Raw genomic sequence first — 26,362 nt, forward strand, 5'->3', positions numbered from 1 at the left:
GAGAGAGAAACCTAGCTAATCTACTTGCTTAGTTGTCTGCATATTAACCCTGGACTATGGAGGGACATTAGAATGCCCTTATGATATTTTGCACAAAAGGCTCAGTGTTCATGGCTCCACGCAGAGAACCCAAAATAGCATTCAGTAAGCAGTGACATAGTGACAGTGCTGTGGTACTAAAAGCACAGCATTTGTAACTCAGAGCAATGTGGCACATGGAAAGTTTGCAGAGACTAGACGCCTGTGAAAGAAATTAAGGACATCTTCCCTCCTTTCCTGTGTCTTATTGGAAGTTTGGATTTCAGTTTCCAGGGAGGCCCTGCATTTGAAGCTATAGAGGTAAGACTGTGATAATTGTGCATATTTTGAATTATTTTGATAATTTATTACTGATAATCAGGGTCAAAAATACTTGAAAAAATGTTGTTAGTTTGTACTTCATTAGGGAAAATTCTAAATTTTGAAATCACGTGTGTATTGAACTTTCTTTAGGACAAATTTGTATAAAAACAAGTCTTTATCATGACAGTGCAAACTGAGGGAAAAATGTAGCTCATATCTCACAACATAAAAAGCTTAAGTTTCTTGATGAATGTATAGCTACTGCACATTTTTCCTTCTCTGGGATTTTAATTTTTAATTTACTATGAATTTTTTTGTACCATCAGGTATTATGAATAATGAAGTTGTTGTCATCACTTAAATTAGAGAAAATATTAGTTTTGAAAAAATATTAATTTAAAATTTATTTTTTAAGCATAGGTTTTCAGAATAATATTTTCCACTTATTTAAAAATGAGCTATTATCAAAGTTAGCATGTATTGTTTTTATTCATCTTTGTCCATTTTTTGGTTTGTTTTGGTCCAATCATTCGATTTAATTCAATAATTTCTAAAGCCAAAATCTGTAATTCAAAATTCTGTAAATATTTCTAATTAAAATGAAATATTGAGTCTCATGAATACAAAATAATTCATAGCTATATGTTCATGTTTGCATATTGTTGTACATGCATGTGCACCATGTCAATTATATGTAGTGAAAGAATAATTCATCATACATGTGAAATACAAAATGAAAATTAAGAAAAGGCAAAAAGGTGAGTCATAAAACATGTTTTAATTCTGATACTTTTAATTGTATTACTAATTTTAATAAAATATTTCAAAGTAAATTTGCAAAAGGGATATAGTCAATCTAACCAAAATATTAATAAAATAAAATAAAATGTCCATCAAAATAAGAAAAATCCTTATAGAATGACAAATGTTTTCTTTATAGAAACTTTTACTTTAGCTCCATAAATTCTTCTACAAGGAAGACGATATTTAGCTAAAAATTCCTAGATTTTTTTATATTTTGGATATTTCTGTAATATAAAGTGAAATTATATGCTTTTATATAGTATTTATATTACAAAATTTAAATATTTCAAATATTTTGAGTTATAAATATGAATACTTATGAAAGCTGAATGCAAAATTGGGTTTTCAAAATAATGCAAACCTTTTGATTTATCAAATTTAATAGCTAAAAAGGTTTATAAAATAGTAAACACCTCAAAATTAAATGTCTATGATTATTTAAAAGACTAACAAATTTATGTAATTTAGAAATCACCTCACTTCCTGCTCTTTATAAGTGTGTCCTAGGTTGCCAAGGTTTTATAACAACTAATGAAATACATCACATTATATAAATTAAGTATGCATTTTATAGCCTCATATTTTAGTAATTTTTAAATTTTTGCCCTCATGAAACATTTTTATTTTTCTACTTATACATATACCCATTTAAATTCACAATTTGTACAGTGTTTAAGCATATGTGATCCATTTTTAATTTCTGTTTTGAATTATTTTCCATTTTGGAATATTTCTAAGTTACTTTTCCGTAGGATTTTAAAAAATTAATTTGATTAAATTATCTCAAACAAAACACATTTTAAGGTTGTTTTCATTTTGAAAGTTTTTAGCATAAAAGAGTGATGTTTTGTGAAATACAATTGTTAAAATTAATTTAAATTATAAAGTAAAAAAAAATTCATGTGCATCAATGTCTTTCATGTATTCTTTGGTAACCAGACCCTTCCTTAAGGAGTTTCTCATAATACAGCTACCTAAAAATTGATAAATCATAATCTATAAATAAACATATTCAGACTGTTTTGCAACTCATGATTTAATGTGTGCACTTTAAATTTGGTTGTTCTCATGTTGAAGAGTATTACTTGGCATGTAATTGAGTGTGAGTACAGTAGGAATAATGTACTCCCCTCTGTGAGAGGATTATTGTTCTTTTCATAGCTTTCTTTTTGTGAGCATTGGTTGCTACTGGCATGGTGCTAATGAATAAGGGAAAATGGAACATTTAAATCTATTTTTTCCATGATGATTTCCTTTAATATCCATGTCTTCGGACATACATGTATTTACTTTGATGCAACAGATTGAGATTGAAATATAAATGAGTGTGGAATCTACTAAGAATCACACAAGAATCTTTTCTATTAATGCTGAAGACAGCTCACAGGCTCAATGAATTGCCTTTTCCAAATTGACCAGAATGATATTTGACACCTGAGAAACAAAACAAAACAAAACACACCCTCTTAGTTTGTTACCCACTATCACCACCCCTCAGTTGAGGGAACTCAGATAAATGTTCTAGAACTTGTTTTCCAATGTTTATAATATATCAATTTCTTTTTCAAACAATTTTTCTCTGGAAGATTTTGGTATGATCCATTAGCATGTGTTTGTCTGGTTTCAATCAATATCTGAGAATTAGTAAGACACATTTTTTTTCAGAATTGTTATGTCAATTACCTAACAATAACATTCAGAATCATCAAAGTTTGTCTTAAGATTAAATGAGAACCCCTGTTTTTCAGAAACCCTATTATAGTGTACCAAGTCAAATTTGAAGTTATTTTAGAGCAGATAAATATTGCTGATCAATACATCTCATTTTATCTGGTCTTCAATCCTAAGCAGTTGCATGATAAATGGAATTTGTAAACTCTCATGACAGCATATTAAAATGAGAATAATTTTACACACAAGTCATACCTTAAATTAATGTAGGTAATTTTCTCTATGTGTAAAATTTAGAAATGTAATTCCTGTGGAAATGAGTAAAGTACATAAAACTCATGGAAATAGAAAATTCTACCATTTTTCTACCCATAAATTATATTATAGCTAAATTGTTCCAAAGAGTTTTGTATCTGTTTTATTATTAGAAATCTCTAGTAGAAAGCCAGTGACCTTCTTTGATAAATAGATAATTAATACTACCAAATATACAAACATCAAATGTAACTACACTAAAAAAAGATAAAGAGGAAAGTACATACAAACATCTGTGTTTGAATCTTGAAAAGAGTATTGTTATTTGTCACTAAGAAAATACTTCTTGCCAGTGCTTGAAATTTCTCTTCAACTGGTAAAGTAAAATATAACCCTTTCTCTATAATGTTTGATCAAAACGAAGTGTGCTACATTCTTATTTTTGAGTTAGATATACATGTATCTCTTTCTTTTAAATAGTACTTTTATCAATGAGGATTTGTAGGACATAGATTTCCCTTTCTATATTTTCCCTCTTCTAAGCAATGTCTTTAAAAGAAGTTAATTCTATTGGCATATCAGAATTTGACTTCCAATTTATGGTTAATAATAAATAAGCTTATATCTATACATATATATATCCATAATCCTATCTATATATTTGTCTAGAGATAGATGATTTCAAACTAATATGTATAGTCCTTTGATAATTTTATGACCATATAATTTTTGTACTGCTTTTTATAGGATATGATTTTATAGTTACTTTATAAAATTTACATTAGGCTATATTTAAATACATGAAGAAATGTTATCATTGTATGCATTTATGTATGGGTGTGTACACGTATATCTAACTAACTATGCATTTTAGGTCAATGCCTAAAACATGATTTTTAATCCAAAGTATAAATTTTATGAGATTATGTGGAATCTTAGTCTAATAATACTAATATTTTGATTTGTGAAAAAAAAACAATACACTTTTAAGATTGTAAGTGTGGATGGTAAATATTGCAAAGCTCAGCAAGATATTCATTAGCTGCTTCTTACATATTGTATTAGGGTTGCTAGACTTAAAAGAATAAGATGAGGCCTTATTTTTATAGCATTCTTTCCCACAGAATATAAAAATTTTCTCCCTACCTATTGACAAATTAAAATGGGCTTATAAGCCACAAAATTCGAATTCAAGGAGAAAAGATGCATCCATATATTCTATGATCCATTCAGCCATTCCTCCAGATTGTACTGAATGCTTCCACACTGACTAAAAGAAACTTGTTTTTGTTTGTTTGTTGGTTTTGTTTGTTTGTTTTTTTCTGTCTGGTATCCACTCCTAAGAATTCAAATCTTAAAGGAGACATCCTTCCTTTTTTTTTTTTTTTTTTTTTTTTTTTTGGTATCCTTTCTGTATCTCAAAATAACCACATTCAGGACTGTTTTGCTGTCTTAAACTGATTTGTTTTTTTAACCAATCCCAGTCCTTAAAAATATACTTGCCACAGTGTATAAAAAATAACTTCTGTTTTATTTCTTCCCACCATATTTTTTTATTTGAAATTTAAGTGATGTACCTAAATTTCCAAGTTTAGGAAGCACAGAGTAGGAAACTATTTTCTATTCATGCCATTCATGTTGAATGGTTTTAGCAACCTCCCTCATGGAATAGTTCCAATATCATATTTACTAAATTGCCTTATTTATCATACTTTATGCAAAATTAATACAAGATAATCATAAAATAATGTTCTCAAAATGTAAAGTTATTTTAACATTCTGCTTAATTAGCCAATATAATTTTAAATTTTATCTTCATAATAATTTTTATAACAAAAGTAAGCTTTTGAAAATGTGAACTCATGTAATTATTTTAGTTTAGTGTACAGAAAAAAAGTGGTGCATATATTTGCATTGTAAGGATTATTCAAAAGAGACTTAGAAAGCACTGAATTTTACATTATGTAATGTAAAGCTAAAATAAGTTTTATTTCAAGGAGGATTTTTTTTCAAAATATTTTAAACCCAAATAATATATTCTCTTCTCTTTTTAAAACATATTCTTTGAGATGTACATTCCATTTTAGGACCCAAGATTTTAATACAATATGATTCCCAAATGTTTATGATAAAAGATAATAATAGCAAATTGTGAATTCATTTTCCTCTATTTTGAAATTAATTTGAGCAAGCATGATTTTAATGTTTTTCATACTAATATAATAATTAACTTTGAATCTTCTGAATTTGTTCTTCACTTTCAAGTCATAGGGAAATAAAAATATTGGCGATTAATTGCTACTTATATCATAATTATAATTTTTGTTATTCTTTATGATAAGTACAATTTTCCAAGTATTTTCTTTGGTACTTTATCATTTTCTGTGCAACAGCATCTATGTTACCTTTTAACTGCTGTAAAAACTACCTTTCAGACACTGTATTCTCTCTATTTAATAACCACCATTAACTCTAATCCACTTCTCAACCCCTAGCCCTGCTATCATTGCTAACCTGTTTTTCTTCTCTGAGAAACTACTTTAAATTATCCATCTGCTATTGAAATTCCATTCTTGACCTTCACTCAATCTTTAATCCATTATTTTTGATTTCTGAGAGTCACTCCTAAAACATCTCAGCTATTCACTAAATGGTACTGGTCATTTTAATTAATAGCATGTAAGTAAACTAAATTAAAATGGAAGCAGTTGGGAATAATACAGTCTATTGACCACGTTCTTGACTTCATGATGCATATTTGTCCACAATCATATCCTCTCAGTTTGTACTCTTTACAATAACCATCTATTCTGACTCTAATCTGGCAACTTAAAGTTACTCTTGTAGGATTGATCATAGAAAGTAAAAACCAATCATCAGAGGATTGGTGAAACTTGTTCTCTTGAAGGGATGAAATGAGGAACCAAAATCAAAATAAAAGGGGGAGGTGGACCTGAAGAAAATGGTCATGCCTGGCTCCTTCACCTGGCAGGTCAGTCTCCAAAGTCTGCAGGAGGTCATCCTGACCATTATTTCAGCCATGGAAAAATATGAGAAATTTTATTTATATTTATGGCTTTACCTCATTCTTTTGAATTGAAATTCTGAGTTGTTTTAAATTTATTTTTATTAGAATATTTATAAACACATTAATTTTACAAATTGATGGGATGGACTGTGACATTTCCGTATATGCATGGCTAGTGCCCTGTGTCCAACAAACTTTCTTTTAGTCTTGGGTCCTCTCACTTTTCCCCTTCCCTCCAATATCCTTCCCATTCCTTAAAAGACCCTCTTTTAAAAGACCCTTTTCTTTAAAAAGACCCTTTTATTTCTATGGCCCTTCTTTAACTTCCCCATCTTTAGTAACCACTGTTTCATTCTTTACATTTACAAGATTGACCTATTGGTTTCCTTAAATGAATAAGAGTATGTGGTGTTTGTCTTTCAGAGACTGATTTGTTTAATTTAACATAGTATTCTCCAGTTGCATCTGTGTTGGTACAAATGATAAGACCTGCTTTTTATGGCTAATATATTGCATAAATACACCACAATATTTTTATGCATTCATTTGCTGAAGGGCATCTGGGTTACTTTCATATTTTATCTTTTATAAATAGGGTTGCAGTAAACATGGAGATCCAAGTATCATTTTGATATAAATATGTCAAATCCATTGGAATGTATTCAATAGTGGAATTGCTGGGTCTTATGGTAGTTGTATTTTTAGATAATTTTTTTCCCTAAAAATCTCCATACCATATTATGTAATGACTATACTGGTTTGTATTCCAAATAGCAGTTTATAAGAGTTTTATTTTCCTATTATCTTCACTAGCATTTTTTAAACCTTTTTGGTGTTGGCCATTACAACTGGAGGAAGATGATGGTATCAGTGTGGATTTATTTTGCATTTCTCTAATGATTTGTGAAATTGAGCAATTTTATGTATCTGTTGGCATTTATAAGTCTTCTTCAAAAAGGGTCTATTTAGTTCATTTTAAAAATGGGTTTCTTTGGTATTCCTCTCCTTCATTCCTTCTGTGTTCTGGATGCCAAATTCTTGACAGATGTACCATTTGCCCATACTTTCTTCCATTCTATAGATTGTCTCTGAATCCTGTTGATTATTTCCTTTGCTGTGCAGAAGCTTCTCAATTTGATGGAGTCATCTTTGCTCATCTTTACTTCTGTTGCCTGTGCTTTTGGGTTTCTGTCTAAAATAATTCTTGCATGTGTCAATATCTTGAGGTGTTTCTTCTTTGTTTTCTTGTTGTTGTTATATAGTCTTCAGTTGTTGTGTAGTGTTGTAGTCTTCAGGTTTAAAAGTTAGGTCTTTGATTCATTTTGACTTGATTTTTGTGTATGGTAAGATAAAGAGATTTCAAAAATATTGTACTTAGTAGTATACATTGTGCATGAAAATCATTAGTAGGTAAATATGTGTATAGACATACATATGCAGATGCATACAAATATTGGGGTTCATCCTAAGAATATTTTATTGTAAGAGTATAAGGGTAAGAAATTGGGTATAATGCCCTAGAAAGCCAACAATTATATATATCTCTATTTTTTTCTTTCTCAAAAAACACACATATTCCATAAAATGTTTCCTGCAAAGACATTGCTCAAGTTACCTTCTCTGGAAAAAGCAGATTCCTTTAGTTCCAGTCCAATCAGGTATTATATGGCTAAACCATGTTACTTTAATTTTATGTGTTCAAACTCTGCATGTATAAATTAACAATAGTAGAGCCTCTGCCATAGAATCATAGTAAGACAAATCAGTTTGTCAGTTTGTCACAGTTTTTGTGTAGTCATTGTCCTAGAGTAAACACATGACACACATTAGACAAGATGATGATAATGATAACATGATGATGTCCATATGGTTTGCCTTAGAATTACCTTTGGAGTTTGTGTATCTAACTTATGAAGGGAAAGCTATGGAGTGGGATATCTACTTTTTAATCTATCTTTTCAATTGATACTTAGAATTATGTGTGTAAATCATTTCCCCAAAATAGATGGATTGAGTTCATCAAGTTCCTGGATTTTTTACACTTTAAAGATGGAAGTATTCATTCTCCACATGAATAATAAAATTTTAAACTAAAAAATATGAAAAATTCCAATGTATAATAATAATAGTTTTATCATGTTTATTCATATTTCAAAATAATTAATTTTATAATTGTCAGATATGGTGATTTTTTTAGGGGCAAGAGAAATTCTTTGAATATTCAACCCAATTCATCTGAATTAGATACCATGTGGTTTTGAGATACAATTATATTAATTTTAGGTAGTATACTCATTCCACACAGCATACACACATATGTATGCACAAATAAAAAGAAAAATGGCAACTTGTTTCAATTTTATTTTTTCAATTTGCTAAAGATGGGGTCTTAGAAAAACCATATTTATATTATGCCTTTTTCAATAAAAAAATGATATTTTACACACCATTTAGCAGTGGTGCTTACTAAGTATTTCTTTTGACATCAGAATAAATTTATAGATATTGTAGTTATGGGGAATATGCAGTGAAAAAGAAATCGATAATTGGAGAAAAGAACATCTAGTTGAGATATATTTATTTAGGTATTATGTACTAGTATCACAACATCAGCAAAACTGTCAAATGGAACACAAGTCTGTCTATTGTTAACTCTAGTAACTGTTGGGTAAAATGATTTTCAACAAATAAGAAGTAAAACACATCTTTATAACAGAAATTTAAGACAAAAGAAATAAATGCTGTAAGAAATTCTTGAAACAATAGAATATGTTGTCCGTAACAATGATTTTCCCTTCATATGTTCTCTGTAGCTAAATATGTGAGTCCATCCTTGTCAGGTAATATTCATGTGAGGAAAGTAGTTAATTATCCAAAACAATGTTTGCACAATTCTGTGATTATGGAATTCCCTTGTATTTACATATATGTTAATTGATGGACTTGCCAAATTGTAATGATGTAGTGATATTTCATGAACTTTCAAACTCTATTTATAGTTTTAACTTTCCTAAACTTTTTAGTTAGTTATTGTTGGAAGTACAAATTATTATTTTTTGGTCCTATGCTATCTGAAAAGATTTCATTCATTAAGACTAGAGTTATACTAAGAGAAAGCATATAGTGAGTGTCATATTTTCCAAATCAGTGGTGCAGTGGCATTTCTATATATATTACACTCTTGAACTTCAAACTGTGAGTTTAAAGATATTATAGAAAGTTGGAAACAAATACAGTGTTCTTATTTGTTGAGACACAAATTGTGTGCATGTATTTGTGTGTGAAACATAAGATACATTGTTTCTATTTAACAAAATAAAATCAGATTTGTTCAAGTTAAGCATAAAGGTAAAATATACTTCAGTCCAATTAACAGGTAACTCCATTCTCGTAAAACAAAATATAGTGATTCAAATTGGATACTTCCTTTCCATCTACAGCATAAATTTTATATATGACATACTCAAAGCCAAAATTATACTGAATGGGGAAAAACTGAACTTGTTTCTTATAAAATCAGTAACAATAAAGTACTTGAAATCTTAGCCAGAGAAAATAGGCAAGAGTAGGAAATAAAAGACATACAAATAAAAAGAAGTCAAATTTTCATTGCTTGCAGATGAAACAATCCTATGCTTAGAAGATACAAAACCCTCCACCAAAATATCTTCTAGAGCTGCTAAGCAAATTTAGTAAAGTAAAAGGATATGAAATCAATAGTTTATTAGCTCAGTTGTGCATGCCTAAAATTCCAATGACTTGGGAGTCTGAGTCAGGAGGATCACAAACTTGAGGCCAGCCAACTCACCTAACTCAGCCTCAATAGTTTAGCAATACCCTAACTCAAAATAAAAAATGTTTGGGGATGTAACTCAGTGGTGAAATGCCCCTGGATTCAATCCCCCAGTACCACAAACACACACACACATATACACCACACACACAGAGACAAAATAGTTTTTCTATACACCAATAACCAATGTGCAGAAAACAAAATCAGGAAAATAATTCCATTCACAATTGTCTCAAAAGAAAAAGAAAACATTAAGTATAAGTCTAGAGGTTGCAGAAATCTACAACAAAAATTACAAAGCACTGAAAAAGTAAATAGAAGTAGAACACCACTAGATAATGGAAATACCTCCCATGTTTATGTAATTAATTTTGTTAAAAATTTTATTACTAAACCTGATCAACAGATTCAATTCATCCCCCACAAATATTGATGACATTCTTCATGGAATTAGAAAAAAAAAAGATTTCCTAAATTCATATTGAAGAATATAAGGCTTAGAATAGTCAAAAGAATTCTAAGCAAGAAAAGCAATGCTGTAGGAAATCTAATACCAAAATTCAAATTATACTACAGGACTAAATTAATAAAAATAATAAGTTACTGGCATAGAAACAGACATGTAAACCAATGGAATAGAAGACAGAGATAGACCCACATAGATAGTTATTGAATTATTGTCAAAAGCACCAAAAACAGACATTAGAGAAAAGCCAGCCTTTAAAAAAATGTGGTACTGGTAAAACTGGCTACCCATGTATAGAATTACACTAGGTCCCCATCTTTCATCCTACTCAAAAGCCATTTCAAATGGATTCAAGAGCAAGGAGTTGGGCCAAAATCTTAGAAACTGCTAAAAGAATATACAGGGGTAAAGTTCCAACATACAGCATGGAAAAGTTTCCTCATAGAACGCTCAAGAGATAATACCAACAATTAATAAATGAGATGGCAACAAATTTAAAAAGATTCTGAACAGCAAAGGGAATATGATCATGAAGAGAAAACCTACAGCATGGGAGAAAATCTTGGCTAGCTACTCTTCAGTAATGAATTAATGTCTAGCATACATAAAGAACTCAAAAAGTTAACACCAACAGAACAAATAAACCAGGGCTGGGGCTAGGGATCAGCAGTAGAGTGCTTGCCTAGCACATGTGAGGCACTGGGATTTGTCATCAGCCCCACATAAAAATAAATAAATAAAATGAAGGTATTTTTTTTTGTGTGTATGCACACATACACACACACACACACACATATATACATACATATATATATATATATATATATATATTATATATATATATAAAACAAATAAACTGATTAATAAATTGAAAAATGAGATAAATATACACTTCTTAAAAGAAGAATTTCAAATAGTCAATATATGAAAAGGTTCAGTATCTTTAGGAACCAGGTAAATGCAAAACAAAACTATGATGAGATTTTTCTCAATCTAGTTAGAATGGCAGTCATCAAGAATAGAAGTGATAAATGTTGATGAAAATATAAAAGGAAAAAAAGAACACATATCCTTTTGTAGGATTGTAAATTAGTAGAACCACTATGGAAATCAGTATCAAGGTTTATAAAATAGTACCAATGGAACCATCATACATCGCAGGTGTACCACTCCTCAGTATTTAGCTAGCAACAGATCAAAGACAATATACTATAGTGATACTTGCATACCAATGCTTATAGCTACATAATTCACTGTAGCTGTGTTATGAAACCAGCATGAGTGCCTATCCATACATGAACCTCTAAGGAAAATACAGTATTCATACATCATAGAGTTTTATTCAACTATACTAAGAATGAAATTATGTCATTACCAGTAAAATGGATAGAAATGGAGAGCATTGTGTTAAGCAAAATATGTCAGACTCAGAAAGTCAAGGATCATATATTTTCTCTGGCATGCAGAAGGACCTTGTGAAAATAGAAGAGAGGGCAACAGGGTGGAGGAGGTGGATCAGGGGAAAAAGAGAGGAAGGGAAAGTACTTGGGAATGAAATTGATCACGTTATATCAAATGCACATGTGTGTGTTTGTGTGTGTGTGTATGTGTGTGTGGTGTTACAATGAATCCCACTATTATGTGTAATCAAAACGAACCAATGAAAATTTAAATAACAGCACAGTTCCTAATATAAATTATATAGATGTGGTTAACAAATGTCAGTGTAAGGAGGCAGTGACAGAAGACCTTTGGATATAAAAACAGTTTGGAATTATATCCTACATACTCTCTAAAATATTTTAATGACAATAATTAGAAAAAGAGGTTTAATCTCACAATTTAGGGAAACAGAAATTAAATTTAAAAGTCATATGTTAAATACATACTTCCTATAAGTAAGCTATTTCTTTGCCACGTTCAAAACATTATGCCATTTGTAATAGCATGGCAGTAACAATTTGGGTGAACTAAAATGCATGGATGATACTGACAGTGATAAAAAAACAAAACAACAACAACAACAAAAAAAACTCCTATATAATTTGTAAATATGTTAAAAAAAATCCAGGAAGGTGATTAAAAATTACCCCATAATGTATCAACTTCTTTTATTAATATTTCGACAGAGAAACAGTTAAATATTGATTCAAGGAAACAGAAACAAACCTTTTTTTATATATTGATTACAAAAAATAAAGAGAAAATAGCATACAGCACCATCAGTGCTTGGTGGATTTATAAACTGAGATTTTTGTGTATCAGTTGAAATTAATGTAGATCTATGTGTATTAATATCAGAAGCTTAAATCTTGACTAAATATTCAAATTGAACAAGACCATATACAATACACGATGAGTGCAGGTTTCTAAATTCCAAACACATATTGTATATTAACATACATAAAGTAAACAATTTTTAAACAATTTATGGAAATAATTCTCTTTGTACCCAGGTTAGTAGGTATGATTAGGATTAAGATATGATAGATTAAAACATATAAATTATCAGAATGAAAATGCAATAACATGTTGAGCTCTGAAAGTTTTATAATATTTATTCTGCTCAAGATAATATTCTGATCAAAAATATAGTTAAGCACTGAAATTCACATATAATTCAGTTTTTAATATGTATGCTGTATATATATGTATATATGATAAAAAACTCTATTTACACCAAATTACTAATATTGATTGAGTCTCAGTTCTTCGTGTTCAGTATGTAAATGAGAATGGCTTTTCTATATTCATAAAACTAGTAATGTTTTTACAATATAAGAATTGCCATGTACACATTATGGATGTGTACTTTAGATTTTATTTTTATCTCTCTTCATACTTAATACTCTCAACTATCTTTTATCTTTATTATAATTTACATCTTCCACTGGTTTCATTTTCAACACTTAAGTGCTATAATTTTAAGTATTAATTAACATCAGAAAGTAAAACCAGGTAACAAAGTTATTTTCTGCTCGCCACCTCATGGGGACACTACATATGATGGTGACTATATACGTTCCCCTACATACGTGTGAAAAATAAGCAAGTATGACTCAAAGAGTTTTAACTTTTGAATGGTGTACCCCAAACTGCTCTTAACACTTCATACATTGTGGGCACACATGTAAAACAGACTAGTGTGAGATGTCAAGGGACTGTACTCAAATGTGGATGCACCTGACAAATGGGGACATGACACGGAAAAATTGAACTTAAGTTGAAAGCTCCTCTAAGCACTTGCTATTCACATAGTGAAAAAGTGGCAGAATAATTAACATAGTATTTAATGTGGTAGAGAAATATCCTAGATGAATGAGGGTTGAGTTGAATAAGAGCAACCAAGCCCTGACATGTGCACAAGAGGAAATTACCTCAATTATAGAGTTTGTGAGGATTTCCAGTGTATTACCCTCATTATGTGACCTTGGAAATGACTTGACTTCTACTGCTGTCTAAAACAATGGTTTAGAAATTAATAGGCAAAGGCAACTCTGACCATGCTCACCCTTTGCATTCTTCCAAGTTAGGCATTTTTCTCTCTTCCGTAACTGGAAAAGTTTTATTCCAGTTATTAGGTATAGTTGACCTGGATGAGCTCACTTTGATCTTCCTACTTTGTTTTTGAAATGGAGATAATAATTGTTCTTATTGAATTACAAAGAAAATACAGGAACTAGCATTATGGACTTCCTGGGTCTCAAAAACATCCTACCACAAATGTATAGTAGGAGTTAGTAAGATGGGGTGCTAAGTTTCACTCAGTCATTCAGTGATGGGAGTTTGGCATAGAATCCAGCATCTCCTAACTAAGGCATGTAGTAGTTAAAGAAATGGAAGTAAAGAGCATCACCCATAAACCTTTCAATGCCTTTGTTCTAAAAGGGTACGCATCCTCATCTTTCATTAATAAAACTAATTGCGTGAACTTGTCCAATTGCAAGATGGATATTATTAAAATAATTTTCTGCCACAAAGGATTTCAGTTCTTTTTGACTCCTCTCTTTTACTTTCCAGTCACAGTAGTTTTAGCTGCTCAATCACTCAGAGATTAGAGGATGTGCACAAAATCCTAAGGTAATGTAGATAAGCCTTTGTTGGAGTGATAGGGTTGAAGGAAGGATATCATGATTATGAAATTCCATCTTCATATAGAATACCCAGGATCCACTTAGACATTAACTTATAATTGTGAATATATCTTAATATGCTAGTATTTCTAAACTCCCATTGATGCTTTTTTACATAAACTATTACTTTTGACATTCACTTGGTCAGTAGATTTTTTCAGTTGTTTCCATATTATAACTGATAATTTTGTTCATATTATTCCTTTCTAGGGACCAGAATTAGCCTGAGCACTTAGGTAAATACCTTCATGTGGTTGATACTTAATCTTGGACTCAAGGTGTTTGATGGGTAAAAAAATCATTTCAAAGTCATGAAATCACAATGCTTCTAAGAACTAATTAGAAATTCAAACTATTTCTTTGAAATCTAAGATTACAATGCAAATAAAATAAATATTAAAATATTAAATAGTTCATAATACAATGATAATGTAAAATAAAAAATGTGAATTAAATAAGATAGGTATTGAAATAAGAAATAATGCAGTAGGTAATACAGATTCCAAAAGATATTTCAGCCAGAAAACTTCCACAAAGGGATTTATTTTTATTTACCTAACATGTTTTTCTATTATTAACATCATTCTATCTATGTTTAGGTACACAGACAAGGTTTTAAATATGTCCACGTGTTTATGGACTTGTGTGTGTTGAATCATCTTTACATCCCTGGAACCATATTGATAACCATGTGTGATCTTTTTGTTGTGCTGTTGATTTCAATTTTATTTTGCTGAGGATGCTTACATTGATATTCATCAGAGAAGGACATGGAACTTCAGTTTCTTTTCATTTTCTTGTTGTTGTGTTCCTATCAGGTTTTTGCAGCAGGGTGATGCTGGCCTCATAGGATGGGTCAAGGGGTTTCAATTCTATGAAACAATTTAGAAGCATCGCCATTAGTTCTTCTTGAATACTTGATAAAATTAAGGAGTGAAGCTGTCTAGTCCTGGACTTTTCTTTGCTGAGAATCTTCTCATTACCAAGTCTATCTGGTTATTTATTATTGATTTATTCTTGTTTTAACATATTTTCTTAGTATCACATGATCATATCAATAGATGCAGAAAAAAAACTTGGTAAAATCTAACATTTCTTCATGAAAAAATATCATGGAATAAATTATATATAGAAATATCAGAAATCAACACAATAAAGACTTCACCAAAACACTATTAAAACTGATAAAAAAAGTTTAGTAAAGTAGCAGAATACAAAATGAGCATGCAAAAATCAATAGCTTTTCTACAAATTACTTGTGAATTTATTGTGATCTCTACAATGGAAATTATAAAACCCTTAAGAAAGATTCAAAGAAGACCATAATCATAGACTGGAAAAAAATAACATTATTAAAATACCCCTACTACTCAAATAAATCTACATATTTAACAAATCACCATCAAAATACCAATATTCTTTACAGACCTAAAAAAGCAATTCTAAATTTATATGCAACTGCAAAAGATTCCTAATAGCGCAAGCAATTTTGTGCAAAAAGAACACTTGAGGCACTACAATACTTGATTTCAGACATATTGTAGAGCCATTGTAAAAAAACAACAACAACATGGCATTGACATTAAAACATAAATACGGACAAATAAAACAGAATGGAGAACTGAAAACAATATCCACTCTGCAGCCAAGTGATTCTGGACAAAGTTGCCAAAAACATACATTGAATAATGAAAAGCCTTTTTTAAAAATGGTGCTGGATAAATAAGATACACACATGCATAAAATTAAAGGCTGACTTCTATCTCTCAAACTGTATAAAGATCACCTCAATATGGAACAAAGAACTTAATGTAAGGCTTCAAATATTGAAACTACTAGAGGAAAACACTCAGAAATATTTCAAAGTATTGGTATAGGCAATGAGTTTCTGGATACGACTCCAAAGTACAAAAAACAAAACAAAACAAAAATTAAAAGCAAGAATTGACAAAAGGGAGTATATCAACCTAAAAAGCTCTGCACAGCAAAGGAAACAGTCGACAGAGTGGAGAAACAACCTACAGAATGAGACAGAATGAGAGAACATCTTCACCAGCTATTCATCTAACAAAAAGTTAATTTCTAGAATATGTAAAGAGCATACATACCTCTCTCTCTCTCTCTCTCTCTCTCTCTCTCTCTCTCTCTCTCTCTCTCTTTCTCTCACACACACACACACACACACAAAAAAAAATCAGTAACAGTTTCCAAGGGCCTCCAGTAATCCAATTTTTAAAATGGGCAAATGATCTGACTAGACAATTTTCAAAAAAAAAATACCAATGACTAATAAATATTTGAAAAAAATGTTCAGTATCATTCGTCATCAGGAAAATGAAGATTAACAGTAAAATGAGATGCCATCTCACCCAAATAAGAACGTCTGTTTAAAAAAAAAAAATAAATCACAAATGTTGGTTGGTCAGGATGTGGAGAAAAAGGAACATTTTCCGATTGTTGGGAGTCAATCAGTACGGTCGCTGTAGAAATAGTGTGGCGATTCCTCACAAAACTAAAAGTAGAACTACCATGTAATCCAGCTTCCCACTCCTGGAAATATGTTCAAAGGAAATGAAGTCACAATATATAAAAGATAAATGCATACCCATGTTTACTGTGATAATATTCACACAGCTAAGATATGGAGTCAGCCTAGCTGCTCCAAATGGTGCATACATCCAATGTAGTAGCATTCATCCAGAATGAAGTCCTGTCATTTTCAGAAAAATAAATGGAACTAGAGGACAGCATGTTCAGTGAAAGGAGCAAAACACAAAAACAAGTATTGCGTGTTCTCTCATATGTGGAAACTAACAATAAGTACAACAAAGACAACCTCTAAGTAGTAGAGGGATTAAGAAGGGTGCCCAGGGAGGCGGGCAAGGGTAAAAGGAAGGTAGACGGACATGATAAGCCAAGAGGTATGCATGTGTATCAAGACAAAACAGACTTTGAGACACAGTCAGAAAACTGCCACCAACTTTCCACATTGTTGCTCTGCAATGTATTTATATTATATGTGCTTATGAAATAAAGGGGAACTGTAATTAGATACTTCAAAGCTTTCATTCTTGCTTTTTATAAGGAATCCTTGAAATAAGAAGAGATTAAAGTGAAGTCTGTTGCTATTTCCAAAAGATCCCCTTATTCTGTTTGCTTCACATAGATCTTATAATAGTATTTCCTTGCTTCGTACATTTAGATCATGATATAAAAAACTTATATGTTCTTTAAACTGATGTAGCAAAACTTTTTATCCTATTTTAGCAATATTTTAGAAAACTTTAAGAGACTTCCTTAGTTCTTTTTTAAGCTTTGGGACTTCCAGATCGTCACATATTATGTCTTATGATGTATCATTTTGGCCAAGCATAGTCAATAGTTTTCCAAAGATGGGGCCATTACATTAATTGCCATCTGCTTTTCTCTATGAGAAGCTGAGCTTAGTGACATTCAGTATTTCAGCTTTCCACATGCATTCCAGAATACATTATATTTTTTATAAGTTTTCACAGATGGAATAATTATCTTTATGTAACCAAGAAGAGGTCATAGAAAAGACAATTTCTAATTAGATTCAGTTTCAAACTGTATAAGTGCATAGATTATAATATTTTCCATCCCTAAAGTCATAATTAGTCTTCTTTGAAAACATAATTGTTCTGAGTCACACTGGGATCATTTTCAGCTTATATACGTCCATGCAATATCATGTATTGCTTCAAGCATGACAATGTTTATTTGTCATAGTCACTTAGCCATGCTTAGAAAAAAATGACATTCAAGAGGCCTAGACTATAGTTGCAATAGAAATTTATAAAGATATTGCATATGTGTATTGTTTGGAGAGATTAAAAATAGCTGAATATTCCAAAGTTGAGAAATATAGAAAACATCTGATCTTTACCATTAGCCTATTCTTAGCTATCTTTATGTAGTTTGTTAACAACACTTAACATAGCACCTCAGGCAAAATTCTATGTGCAGCAACTCTTTTTATAAAAAACATGATTCTGGGGGATGAGCACAGTTATTATCATCAGTCTTCACATGAGGCAACTGAGACAGTAGAGGTCAAACCATTCGCTCAAGGTCATACAACTATTATGTGGGGGAAGTGGTTTAGCTGTCTTAGGGCATCACACAAATGGTCAATGGGAAGGCTCTGCAAAGTCAAAGAGGGCGTCTGATGAGAATATATGCAGAGTCTTATGAGGACATATGATTCTGTATTACTTTATCTGCAGCCAAGGGCTTCTTTGTGACAGTAAATATGCAAAACACATGCTTCACAAGAGTTCAGAAATGGGACAGAGAAAGATCATTCATATTCTAGCTCTCTGGAGTGAATGCTTTTGGAGAAGGAGTTGGCATGCCATTTATTAACAATCTTTGGCCCAGAAATATTGCCTCTTTTGCACTTATGTATGCAAGCTATTTCCACACACATTTCTTTCTATATTTCCTTCTGAGAAAGCCATTTCGAAGTCTTTATGCCTAGCGTCATTCTAAGAGGCTGCCAAGTTTCTCTTGATTTTTAAGAGATCACAAATAGGATTACGTTTCTATATTTATCCCAACCACTTTTTGCAGCTTCAACTTTTATCTTCTCCCACCAGCCACCAAATCCATCATTTTGACTTATTCTTACCACTTTTTTTTTTTAACCTGAAAACCTCAGAACAAGGTGGGGGAATAGAAGGTGTCTGGAAGAGGATAATAGGAAACATTTTACTATGTCTGGTTTCAAGAATGGCCCAAAGGTTAAAATTCAGTGTATAGATCTTGATTCAATGTAAACAAGGGGACACCACGTCAGTGTCAGATGTCACAATGCTATGTGTCTGAGCATTTCCTATCTCCTGTTCAGTAAAGTGCAGTGAGGTTTTCAGTCCTTTTTCTACATTCAAAGAAATATTTGATATTTGGAAGGTCACTTCTGAATATAAATCCTTTCCTGTGTGATGTAATATATTAGATTAAATAAACTTTTCAAAACTAAATTCATATGATTCTCTTTGGAGATAGTATTTTGATGATGCTTAGGTTAAGTGTTATTCCAATAGTATTAAGGTGGTAATAGTAGTTATCTATTATTGTGCCTTGTAAGTTTCATGCTATTTATATGCATTATATATGTTGAAATGTACTCTACTGTACAACATGATAAATATTCATTAATGCACCTACATAGTAGCAATAAGAGAATAAAAACCACACTAATATGAGACACAGTATTAGCATGTTTCTTCCATATTGAAGTATTATGAAGATTTTATTAATGTATTCACCTGATTGGAAAATATAACCAGGATTGCAAATGCAAGGCAGAAATGCCACCACTGGTTTCTCCTGAGCCCATTTCAAATATAACTAATTGTTAGCATTTTTCCTTGTATGCCTAGACTCAGCTCAGAAAGTTTCTCAGTCTTGCACAGCTGACAGCTGTCATCAGTCTTCAATCAAAAGTGCACCAGTATTTGAAAAGGTATTTTTTTCCTTACCCTGAAATACATGACCATTATAGAAAATTTCAAATATATAAGCATATAAACAAAACCACAGTATTTCATAATTCAGATATAACTATTGCTTCCATTTCATTTTTTTTCATTATGAATATATATTTGAAAGTACAGTGAACAGTTTTCAGATCTGCTTTTTTTAGTAGAATTATAAAGTGATATGTTAGCTGTTAATTTTAAATTTAGCTATTGAATATTTCAAATATGAACTTAATTTAAAAAATGTTTATCATATAGGAGAGAGATAATTCACATCTAGTGAGCATCATTATATCTGAAATATTTACTTTTGATTGTTGGAGAGAAAAGAAAATGTAAAATAGTTCTAAATTTCAACCATTAAAACAACATAACTTCCTACTATTATGGAAGTTACCATATTAAATATTGTGGTTCATGTGAATATTATCAGACTTAGAATTATACAGAATTTCTTCACATTAACAGTATGAAAGAGTATTGCCTTGAAATTTAGAAAAATACTTATATAATGAATATCATTCAGAATCCTAATTTAAACATTATTTTTCATTTTTTTCCTAAATTTACCCGATTTGTATTTTTCTACCAGCAGACAATTTTGAACATTTCTTTAGGTATGGAACTATAAAATATAACTTCTAGCTTATATATTAAACACTTTAAAATATTGCATGGCCAAATTACTCTCCAAAATGCTTTACAAATTTTCATTTTTATGAGTATTATGGAATATTACTTTTTCTGTATATTTTCATTAATAGCTGCTCTTAAAATAACTTGATTTCAGATTACTATATTAATGTTAAAATGAAACTTTCTATTTTTATTATTGGCTTAATATATATATATGTGTGTGTGTGTGTGTGTGTGTGTGTGTTTTTGTGTGTGTTTTAAAAGCAATTGAAAAAATAAATTAATAAACTATCCAAATTCTCATGACCCCATTGGAATAATTGTTATCACGTTTTTGCCATGGTTATTTACCTATCTTCCTATTTTATTCTTGAATATTTTAAAATATTTTAAAATATTTAAATTTAAAATATTTAATTTAAAATATTTAGAAGTTAGGCATCCTGTTTTTTTCCCAAACCAATATGCACCAAGATATGAATTATACATAACCAAAACTATGGCATGATTCTATACAACTACAAAGAAACTTCCAATCATTCACATTAATAGCATATCCTGATTATCACCTAATATAGTACTTACTGTACACATATTAAATTTTCATTTATCCTAAAAACCTAAGTATAAAATCATATTAGCACAACTCATGATCCATGTTTCATCATTTTATCCTACCAGGTTTTGTGTTTCTTGAATTTCTTTTAATCTAGAACAGTATATTCCTTATCTCTACTTTTATTTTGTTCTTCTGAAACCAGTGACGTATTGAAGGACCTGGATCCTTTTTCTGGTGCCAGTGCTGTTCAGAACTCCTGTCATGCACAGACCTCAAGGGTAGTGTGACAAAATGCTGACTTGATGTCCCTGTATCTGGAGATGCTGGAGCTCACACAAGCTTCACAACCAGCTGGTATTGCACAAATCTCACTGTGGGTAAATGAGCTTCAGAGAAACTAACAATTTAGATACATTTCATTTGGTTTAGTTAACTTTATTCTTGGTAAATTCCTGGAAATTAACTTTCAATTTTTGATAAAAATACTTTTAAGAATGTGTCCGTTATGTTAAAATGTAACATATCAGAATATCTACTATCATTTTGGCACAAATCATCTAATTTCTTCTTCTGAGATTGACAAATAAAATAATTAAGTGTAATAATGTGGTATAACTGGCACAATACATTGTATGTATTCAAGATCAATTGTTGCTGTTTTTTTTTTTTGTTTTTGAGATATTTTATTTTTATCAGCACAATCAAGGTAATGAACATAGCCATCCATACTCTCTGAAGTTCATGGGGTCCATTGGAAATCCATTCCTTTCACTCTTTCTCCCAGCCTCAAGTACTAGGCTCATTTCTTTCACTGTGATTGGTTTTAACTTTCTAAAAATTTATACGCATAAATGGAAACATACAATCTGAGTTAATTTTTTCTTCCACTTAGTGTCAACATTCAGTTTCTGTGTGCATCACTTGTTTATTTGTTTTTGATATTGAGTATTACACTTTATGGATATACCATGATTGGTTTCTAGGTTGATTTAATTGATTGGGACAAATCTCCTTGGACATGCTTTCCTTCTTCTCTATAGGCATGGCCATTTGACTGGATGTCAGACTCGAAATTTTACCTTGTTTTTTGTTGAAGGCTTTATTTTCCTATGCTTATTTTTGAACTCTGTTCAGAGATGTTTTTAATTTAGCTGGAAATGCTGACCTTTATGTTTTTGCTTTTAAGATTTTCTGGAGAAAAGCAGACCAGTGTTTATCTAGAACAGTTCTTTCCTATTGCCTAGGAAAAATACTGAGTACCCCACCTGTACCCATGAACCATGAGGCATCTCACTTTCACTGTTGATTACAGACTTAAAGGACTACTCCCCCAATGCTTTCAGGTGGCTCCTTCCATGGGAAAATGTAGTTTTTTCACATACATAATTTAACATTAATCTACTAAATATGCAATGGAGATACTCTACAGATTGCCAAAGTTCTCTAATCATACAACTCTCTCATCTTTAGTGGTGTCCCCTGTGATCTAGAGCTACCATGGTACCATGCTTCCAGCCCTCATCCACTCAGAATATAAGCTTTTCTCTGGCTTCTCTACCCTTCAAAATTGCTGCTTGGACTCCTATGCATTCAGTAATTTGGGGCAATTTTAGGACTTGTTGCTTCTGTTTCTTGTCTCTCATAGATCACCATCCTCCAATGAGTGACAATTAATACCTTGAGAAGCACTGTTGCATGTACTTATTTATTTGTGTGTTTTAAATTGTTTCAACAAAAAAATAAATATAGCCATTATGTCTCTGTCTTAGTAAAAAATGACAAACCTGAACCTACTAGAAAAATTATATCACAATAAAATTTGGTCTACTAATTATTGAGCAATACTTCTGTTTTCTTAATTCTTATTTTTTCAACAGTATTTTCTATTTTATGCATAAAGATCTTGCCCATAATTTGTTATCATGAAAGGGTTTTTCAAAGGGTTTGTCTAAGGCGTTTTTATTTCACATTTTAATAGCATGATTCTAGAATGTAGAAATATAACTGTTGCATTGAGTGTGTGACATTTGTGTTTTCTTCATTGTTCCTATTTCACAACACTTAAGGATTCATTTCCCATTATATTGCTATCATCTCAATTCATCCCATTTTTCTTTTGCAGAAATTGACTGTTCTTAATTGAAGATATTTTCCTTTTTGTTTTTCACTTATTTCTTTTCCTTCTTTATGGCACTTGCTACAAAAGTGTAGAATAGAGTGTGTAAGAATAGAAGTGCAATGGGCCCCCGTCCTTGTAATGTTTTTGATGTTAGTGGGAGAATGTTCATTTTATAATTTAAACTAAGATGGTGGGTGTAGATTTTATGTAATTGTCCTTTGTTGGAGTACCAGAGCTCTTTTTGCTTTCTACCATTATGAGTTGGCATTACATATATGGGTACTGCCCTTAAACAGCAGATTCTGGTGTCTACTGAGATTATGCAAGGTTTTCCCTTTGCATTCTGTAAATAGAGAAAATTATGCTGATCAATATCTGAATCAAAATCCCTTTTATTCTTCACAGAAATGATAAAATTGTTTTCTGATGCATTTCCTTTTTAAAAAGTTTGGATTATTTATTATTTATATAATTATTATTTTGTTTAGGATTTTGCATTTATATCCATGAGGCCAATTGGTAGTTTAAATGTATATTGTGTTTTTGTTTGTTTTGATAATCATATCATATTTGTCTCATTATAATAAGTAGGGAAATGTCTACTTGTATTTTCTGGAAGAAAGTTATCTAAGATTAGTAGTATTTCTTCCGTAAATGTTGTATTCCAATGTACCTGGATCTATGTGTTTCCTTGCAGGAAAGTGTACATTATAGAATATGCATTTAATATCTATTGAACAATTCCAATTTTATATTCTTTATGTCAGCTAAATAATTTTTATTTCAATATTTGATAAAAGTTGTCAAAGTTATTGTCTTAAACATTTTCACAGTGTTTTTCACATCCCCCTTCTAAATTTGTAGAAGATAGATTACCATCCTCTCCTTCATTTTAGTTGCTAATTTGTGCCTCTTCATTTTTCCCTTATTATTCTGACTAATTAGTCATAAATTTTATTGATATTTTAAAAGAAGCACCTTCGGGTATTGTTAATTTTCCTTGTGTCATTACCATTCTTACTTTATTTATTTCTATTCTCAAGTCACTGTTTCTTTTTCTGCTTTCATTGAGATTGCTTCAATCTTCTCTTGATGATTTCTTAATTTGGTTATATAAGGATACTATACTTTTAATTTTGTTAATGCATAGCTATTTCCCAAAATAATTTTGTTATTGATTTATACTTTATTTATTGCCATTACAGAGTGTACTTTGTAATAAGGAAACCTTTGAAAATGGTTGAAAAAAGTTTTTAATGGCCCAGTGTATGTTCTTCCATTAAAAATGTATCATGTGTCCTTGTAAAACATCTGTATTCTGTTGGTGCGGCTCTCTACAATGGCTTCATTCCTTGAAGCTAGTTGGCTCACTTCTTAAATCTTTCATGTACTTCATGATCTTTTTGTCCTCTTGGCATTTCAATAAAGGAGAATAGTGGTAAATAATCCACCATCCTCCTCGAACGTGACTGTGTCTGCTTTTTGTTAACCATGATTAGGTTTGCTTCATGTATTTTTAAGCTCTGTAATAAGTAGACTCATACTTAAAATTGGATGAATGTATCTATTTTATCTTTAATAAATGTCCCTTCTTATTCAGGTAATATTTACGGTCATGGGATTTTACTTCAAAGTACTTTTACGGCTATTTCCAATATCTTAAGGCATGATTCTTATACTGTCTTTCCTTATCATCCTGCTGATGAATTTCTTGTGTATTTGTAATCAAAGTGTTCTCCTTCTGCATAGTACATAGTTGAATTTTAAAACTTTATGTGACAATCTTCTCCTTTTCTTTGTCAGGTTTCACTGATTCCTTTCTATCACAGTGATTGATTTTGTAGGGTTTGTTTGTATGATCTTGAGTTTGCTTTTTCTGTTTGGTGAAATGTACTTTTATACTGTCATACTAAGACTTTATTTGTATTCATATTATTCCTTTTGTACATTGTTTTTTGTGAGATCTCGCTGTTGCAGAGATTTGAACTGGAGTTCTTTACTTATCAGGGTCATCATTTGAAGGCCTGCTGTGTCACTCCATTTGTAAGGGAAGGTGTTTCCACTTCTCATATCTCACCATCTGAGCCACTATCATTACAAACTTTCCTTCTTCATGTGTTATATATCCCATAATATGTTGTTGTTATTACATCAATTTCTAAATATATTAATAAATAAGCAAAATGCCCTTTAATTTCATTCATATTTAATACTTCTACATGATTCATTACTTTTGTGCATATGTCTTTCATCTGAAGATTTTCTCATTATTTTTGTCATGAAGTCCTGCTGCTGGTGAAGTCTTGCATTTCTGCTTAATATTGTTCTTATAGTGTGGGATGCATAATTATAAATTGGAGTGTATTTTCTGAGAACTTCAGGCATGATATTCTGCTTCCATTTACCATACATTATTTCTGATGATTTTTTTTTTTGTACCAGAGATTGAACTCAGTGGCACTAGGACACTAAGCCACATCTCCAGCCCTATTTTGTATTTTATTTAGAGATAGGGCCTCACTGTGTTGCTTAATGCCTCACTTTTACTAAAGCAGGCTTTGAATTCATGATACTCCTGCTTCAGCCTCCCAGGCTGCTATCACACCCAGATCTGATGAACATTTAACAAACATTATTATTGTTTGCTGTTTTCAACAGTGATTTTAAGATATATATATATATATATATATATATATATATATATATATATAAACACACACACACACACACACACATATATATATATATATATATATATATATATATATAATTTTAGTATTTTACAAGAGCATAATTGGGTTGATTTTGTTGCTATTTTGGAGGGGTTCTTGGTGTTTACTGAGGTTATTATTTTTTTCTTTTTCAATGTGACAATGTAAGGCATATTTGAAAAATAATTGGCCATTTAAAAAATGTTTTTTACACTATCACTCTTTTCTTGCAATTCCAATTATACATAAGCTATGCCACATGATATTGTTCCAAAAGATATTGAAATCCTCTTTATTTTTAAAAATTATTTGTGTACTGTTAGTTTTATCACTGTAATTTA

At 30.8% G+C, this 26,362-nt stretch overlaps 1 protein-coding gene across 1 annotated transcript in view; it reads left to right on the top strand.

Annotated features, from left to right (window-relative positions):
- The first annotated feature begins 233 nt into the window (after positions 1 to 233).
- The window catches only part of Cdh19 (cadherin 19), a 76,785-nt gene continuing 50,656 nt past the window's right edge, over positions 234 to 26,362 (top strand). The window contains exons 1-3 of the mRNA XM_077792332.1: positions 234 to 339; positions 19,898 to 19,980; positions 21,394 to 21,564. The gene's annotated coding sequence lies outside the window, so the exon portion shown is untranslated. The remainder of the gene's footprint in view (positions 340 to 19,897; positions 19,981 to 21,393; positions 21,565 to 26,362) is intronic.

The sequence above is a fragment of the Urocitellus parryii genome, chromosome 13 (genome assembly GCF_045843805.1).
Source record: "Urocitellus parryii isolate mUroPar1 chromosome 13, mUroPar1.hap1, whole genome shotgun sequence".
Taxonomy (NCBI): Eukaryota; Metazoa; Chordata; class Mammalia; order Rodentia; family Sciuridae; genus Urocitellus; species Urocitellus parryii.